Source organism: Cottoperca gobio, chromosome 12 (assembly GCF_900634415.1).
Source record: "Cottoperca gobio chromosome 12, fCotGob3.1, whole genome shotgun sequence".
Lineage (NCBI taxonomy): Eukaryota > Metazoa > Chordata > Actinopteri > Perciformes > Bovichtidae > Cottoperca > Cottoperca gobio.
The window spans coordinates 13,113,182-13,119,680 of record NC_041366.1 but is presented as its reverse complement, the minus strand read 5'-3'; positions in this window follow the sequence as shown (position 1 = coordinate 13,119,680).

Below are 6,499 nucleotides of genomic sequence, written 5' to 3'. Positions count from 1 at the left end.
TTGTATATCGTTAAAAAGTAACCTGTAGGCTGTTTTACCTCTGGCAACACCACAAATGAATGTGTTTGGGTTTGTTCAGAAGTGGGATGTCATGCTGTCCTGTAGTACACTTAAACATCACAGCTGCAAGGTGAGAAATTAAAACCAAGGTCAGCAAAAACATGACGATCTAAATGCTGTTCCTTCTCCATACTACCGTTACGTTCTTTACTTCTTCAATTAATTATTAGCCTAAAAGCAGTAGATTTTCAAAATATATAAGTCTAAATAAATATAATTGTCATGTCCAGCTCTGTTCTAAGGTTATGTTTCTTGTCATTTCTTCATAGTTTCCTGTTTTATTTTTTAAATACTCTGCTTCAGACAACTCCCTTCAGTAACGCCTTTCTGGCCGTTTCCACCCCCTAACCTTCGCCCTGACCTTCACCACCCACTTACTCACCTGCCTCCTATTTCCCCTAATCAGCCCAGTAGTATATATACCAGTTAATTTCCACTATAATTCTCTAGCTTTCCAGCCTTGCATTTTCTACCTGTCTGAACCTGCCTTCCTCAAACACTGCCTGTTTCCCAGAATGGTGATTCATCGCCTGCCCCCTGCCTGGCTAAATTTGCCTTTTGCCGATTAATCCCCTGGTTTTGACCTTTGCCTGTTTCTGGCTTAAAGATAAAAAGAATTTTAACTGCTCTGACTTTCTGGGTGTTGTGCTTTTGTCTGTTCTGAATCATAATATTATCTGGGACATGACTCATGATTGTGTTATTATTTTTTAAAGCCCCTGAAAACATCTTAAAGTTATCATTTGGAAGATCTCTGTTTTGTTCTCTTTGGTGGCACCTATGGCGATAAGCGGTAATTTCAGGTGTGTTTTTTGGATCTAAACTTCCCAGAGATCCAAACAGTGTCGCCTTTCCTGTGAAGGTCGCAACAGACAACCAATTTGTAATACTGCAATTGAAAGGGCTTCCATCAGTTAGCCAAAAGCTCAATCACCATCTCATTCAGCGATACATAGTAATTTACAGGTGCAGGCAGCGATTCTAATCCAATACACTTTTTGTCCAATTCAGCAAATATCTCTTCACAGTGCGCTAGCTGTACGTTTTATGTGTATACTGAAAAGAAATCTAGTTCTCGTACAGAGCCCTGACTCTGTAAATGGGGAAACAAACAAAGTGGCAACCCCACCTTTTTCAAAGTGTGCTCCGACCTGCTCGCTGTCATTTAGATATGTGTCACACCCCCTTACTAGATCTATGACAGCAATCTACATTGTCAGCTTTGCAGAGCCTTCGAGCCTTTCACTTAACAATATTTATACTCTTTATTTTAGCCTTTTATTTAGATGGTCATTGAGTTTGTTTAGTAACCCTTTCATACATATGCTTTCATAGCCCAAAAGCAAAGGTGCAGTCCACCCTATTGCCCCGACACCCAACCACCTGGTTTGCCATTGCCATAGTAAAAGATAAAGGCGCAACAAGCACCCTGTAGTACCCAACTATATTGGTCAACTCTGTTTTTGTGAAACACATAAATATAAAACATTGAATATATTAAACTAATGCTATAGGACAGTGTTTGGCTTGTAACCCAAAATTATATATTTTTACATGGAATTTTGTAGGGTTATTATGATGTCATTTATTTGTTGGCCATCCAAAGCTTCACTGCCCGTCAACACCAAGTTCCTGGTTCATATAGTGGTTCAGATCCGGTTAACCCACTGCCACTTTCCAGTTTTAGAACACTATTAGTGCCTCCTGCTATTATTAAATTATGATACATTTATTGCCCAAATAATTAATTTACACATATTGGCTGCATTACTCACTAAACAATTAGAGTTTATAATGCAGTTATATTATACAGTCCTAATATATTTAATAGAAAATAGACACTATATTGAGATAAATGGATCACATAGAAATTGATTAACAGTTATTCCTAAGCCTTTACTGGCACAACCTTTAGTATATCAAAGATCACATTGTTGAGGGATCATATCTGCCTGTTTTACACTCTTTCACAAACAGATGGCGCACATGAAGCCTCAAGAATCTAACCCTTTTGTGAACCAACTTGCTTGACAGCTTCAATGCTTCATGAAGCTTAATCTCGCCATCACCAGTGATGACAATTTTTATAAAAACAAAAAAACAAAACACAACATTACGAAATATTATAAAAAAGGAGTTCCTCAAATACTCAGTTATTCTCCCAAAATAAATACACAGAGTCTAATAGGTGTTACCTGCTCTTAAACTGAACAATCACTGACCCACCTGGCCTGAGGCAGCCCCTTCTAAAAATATAGCCCCTCCCACTAGGCTTAACCATTACATAAGAAAAGACAATTAATGCAGTTTCTAACCAAATAAAGCATTACAGGTTGTTAAACCTCCTTCTATATAAAAAAGGGTTATCTAAATTTTCATTAAGAAATTCCGGTATGACGTTGCCTCTAGGCAACATACCCATTTTTGGCCTTTTACATTCAAACAATACTTCCCCAGTTATAATGCAATACTTTGAAGAGGCAGGGCCATAAGGAACCAATTGCAGTGTTTCAATTTGTCACTTCTGAGGGCCATCCAATCCCTGTACGCCCAAAGTGAGAGTTGTGTTCGGATACGCGGCAGTAAGTCGGACTCGTTCCCAGTGAATGTTGGCCTCCGGCAGGTCTGCGCTTTATCACCAATCCTGTTTGTGATTTTCATGGACAGGATATCGAGTAGTCGTGGAGGAGAGGGGTTGCAGTTCGGTGGCCTGAGGATCTCATCGCTGCTCTTTGCAGATGATGTGGTCCTTATGGCGTCATCGGTCTGTGACCTTCAACAGTCACTGGATCGGTTCGCAGCCGAGTGTGAAGCGGTTGGGATGAGGATCAGCACCTCAAAATCCGAGGCCATGGCTCTCAGCAGGAAACCGGTGGATTGCCTACTCCGGGTAGGGAATGAGCCCTTACCCCAAGTGAAGGAGTTCAAGTACCTCGGGGTCTTGTTCACGAGTGAGGGGACGATGGAGAGAAATATTGGCCGGAGAATCGGAGCAGCGGGGGCAGTACTGCAGTCGCTTTACCGCACCGTTGTGACAAAAAGAGAGCTGAGCCAAAAGGCAAAACTCTCGATCTACCAGTCGATCTTCATTCCTACCCTCACCTATGGTCATGAAGGCTGGGTTATGACCGAAAGAACGAGAACACGGGTACAAGCGGCCAAAATGGGTTTTCTCAGACGGGTGGCTGGCGTCTCCCTTAGAGATAGGGTGAGAAGCTCAGCCACCCGTGAGAGACTCGGAGTAGAGCCGCTGCTTCTTTGCGTTGCGGATGTGGCCCGGAGAAGGGAAGTTTGGGGTTCCTTACTGGAGCCGCTGCCCCTGCGACCCAACCCCGGGATAAGCGGTAGACGATGGATGAATGGAATAATAGGTGAGTAAAGCTTAATTTGTAATAGTTTAATGTACTTTATTTGCTAATTAAGTAATAGAAACTTGCTCAAATGCAAATGTTGCCTTGAGGAAACACCGTACCATTATGGTAAATTGGATAAATGATGGATTTCACTCTAGTGAACGCGTGGCTCTTGTACTGCAGGGACTGCAAGGACTGTGGCATCCCGAGGAAAAAAGTGTAGAGCTTGCTGAAATTCAAAGCTGAAGTTGCAAGTTGCCTTTGCAACGAGATGAAAGTCTTGAAGAAGAGGGGAGACCATCACAGAATGTTGAGACCTGGCTGAGAAGAAGGGCAGAGGCCCTGCCTCTGTGTCAGGACAACCCAGACCATTGGCCTGTATGGGTGGGGGAAAAGGGCCGGTGCAAATATCCTGTTTGTTAGGGTATAGGGAAAGTGCAGTGTTCAAAGTGTGTCACTTATCTATGCTTCACTGCATAGTAGAACTGCTTCATGAATTTCCATAAGCAGTGAGATAGTTAGATGAAATATGCTTAGACTCTTCGACCCATTCATTCCAATGGGTGGTTCCACAATGGTACAATGTTGCCTGGTACCATTGTGGAACTTTTTTCATTACTTACCATTATGGTACAGTGTTGCCTCAAGGCAACGTACCCCAAAAAAGAACCCCCAAAAAAATATTTTTGGAAATTTCTTTAGATTAGGTTTTTTTGGTATATTCTATGACAAAAAAACACTCCAAACATTTTTTCCCAATTGGCATCATCATACGTACCTAGAGGGTTGCAACACAATTTAACATAAACAAAAAAAAAACCGATAATAATGCTGCTCACGGGATCTTGAAAACACGCGAGAATATACTATTTAAATTAGGGAAATTATATGTCCCTGTCTTGCCAAACAAACTCACAGCTGTTGAGGCGGCTGTAAATCTGCCCGACACTGTAACACATGTAAGTAAATATAATGCTTGTGTGAATGCATAAAACAAGCGGCCAAGTGTGCACCCAGGTTCGCGCTACTTAAACTGGGGAAGAAGGAGGGAAAATAGCGAGGTTTGTTTACTACTTAGCGAGATCGGGAGAACACAATCGATGTGTGTCCGTGTGTGTGTGTGTGTGCGCGCGCAGTCAGTGCCGGAGGCGGTCCGTCACAGCACCAAATGCACGTGACTCTTTCATTAATATTTAAATTGATTTAATCCATTTTATTATATTTATATATATATATATATATATATATATATATATATATATATATATATATAGATCAATGGATCAATTGGATGGATGGATGATGATGATATATAACATTCCCATATGGATAATACATAATACACTACTTTGTTTCATTGTCAGCTTGCTATTCAGCCATGTTTTTGTTTTGTCTAACAATATACAACTAATTGTATATTACTCTGAGCTTCATTGTACTGTTTATATACTGGGCTTGCTGACTCGCTGCTATTAAACACAATATGACACTTTACCTCAGAAGTTTTCTTTAACTGCTATTGTTTTGTTCATATTTTCTTCTCCTATCTTTTATGCTAGTTTTGTATATAGCCTTTTTATATAATTTTAATTTTTAATTGTTACCTTTTCTATGTATCTGTACTTCTTTCTGTCTTTGTGCTGCAACACCTGAATAACCCCTCTGAGGATCAATAAAGGTTTATTTGATCTTATCTGCAGTACCTAAGGTTCACCATAAGAGTGCAGCACTGCACTTGTGAATGACAAACATTTGTTTTCCATGCTGAAACCTATGGCTGAAGCGTCTCAAAGGCACAAGAGTACATGATAGGAACTACACGGGATGGAAGCAATAACATGAAATGAAAAGTTCCCCCCTAAACAGACAGAAAAGATCAAATAAAATACAGAATACATGTTTCTAATATGCTTAAAGGATTATCTTCCTGTCAATAAATGCAGATCCCATGTGTAATTTTACAATTTGAAGTGAGATTTTCCTCCTATTGATCAAATTACTGACAAACTATTTATATGCTTGACATTTACTAAAGATTGATGATTTATTTTTGTGGGTTTAATGTTATTTCAAATTTCTTTAATATTCAGAGCTGCTGCTTTTGAAAAACTAAGGATTATAAGAAAAATGTTCCTAGAGGACAAATGACCAGCCGCTAATCTTCAGAGTATGTTTATACTGTATTTGTTTTTGTCCGCCATTATATTATTGCAATGGAAACCACTTATTTTAATGAGACTCCACTTGTACATTTGAAAATAATAAGCTTCTCAAATCAGCTACTTCATACTCTTATATGTTGTTTTCTAAAATAAAACATGTTTTTTGGTCCCTTGCTCTACGTTTTGTTGTATTTTTGCCTTAATCCTCCGGCCGTATATCTGGTGGATCTTGTGCATGGCAGCAGCTCATTACAGACAACAAGGAGCAACAAAAGCAAAATGAGATTGAGGTAAGCTGATTTCAGATTTAAACTGAGCAACTCAAATTTGTTTCTCATTTTGTGAGGCCGCCCATTTTACAAAAACAAAACCATCTGCCTGCATCTATTAGGTACTCTTGAAATGTTGTATTGTTTTTCACAGGGTCGTAATAGGTTCAGTTGGTACGTATGTAAGAAGGGGACATGCATTTTGTTTGTACTCCCTCTGGATATCACTGCATTTATGTGGAAGAAAGCTTGAAAATAAATGTGTTTCGTCATTGTTCATGAAAGCTAAACATCTGGGTTCAAGTACATCATTGACCATGAGTCAAAATGGTCACATCGCTGATACTTTCTTACCATTTCGCCACTATTTAAGCTTGAGAAAAATGATTTATAAAGCACCTTAAAAAATAAGGGACGCCTTGGCTTTCTTAGCTACCTGTTAACAATAAGTAAGGTGCTGTTGTCTTCAATTCTGCCTATTTTGGTAACTCCAGACTCCCACCTTGCACAAACATAAAATATGAGAAATAAATTGGTTAATTGTTACCAATAGGTGCCATAGTTGGTCTTCAGCAGCTGGGGATTATTTAGTGCCATCTTCTCATTTGATACTCGTCTACTTCCTGCTGCTGTCCGTGAGGGACCAAACAATCCT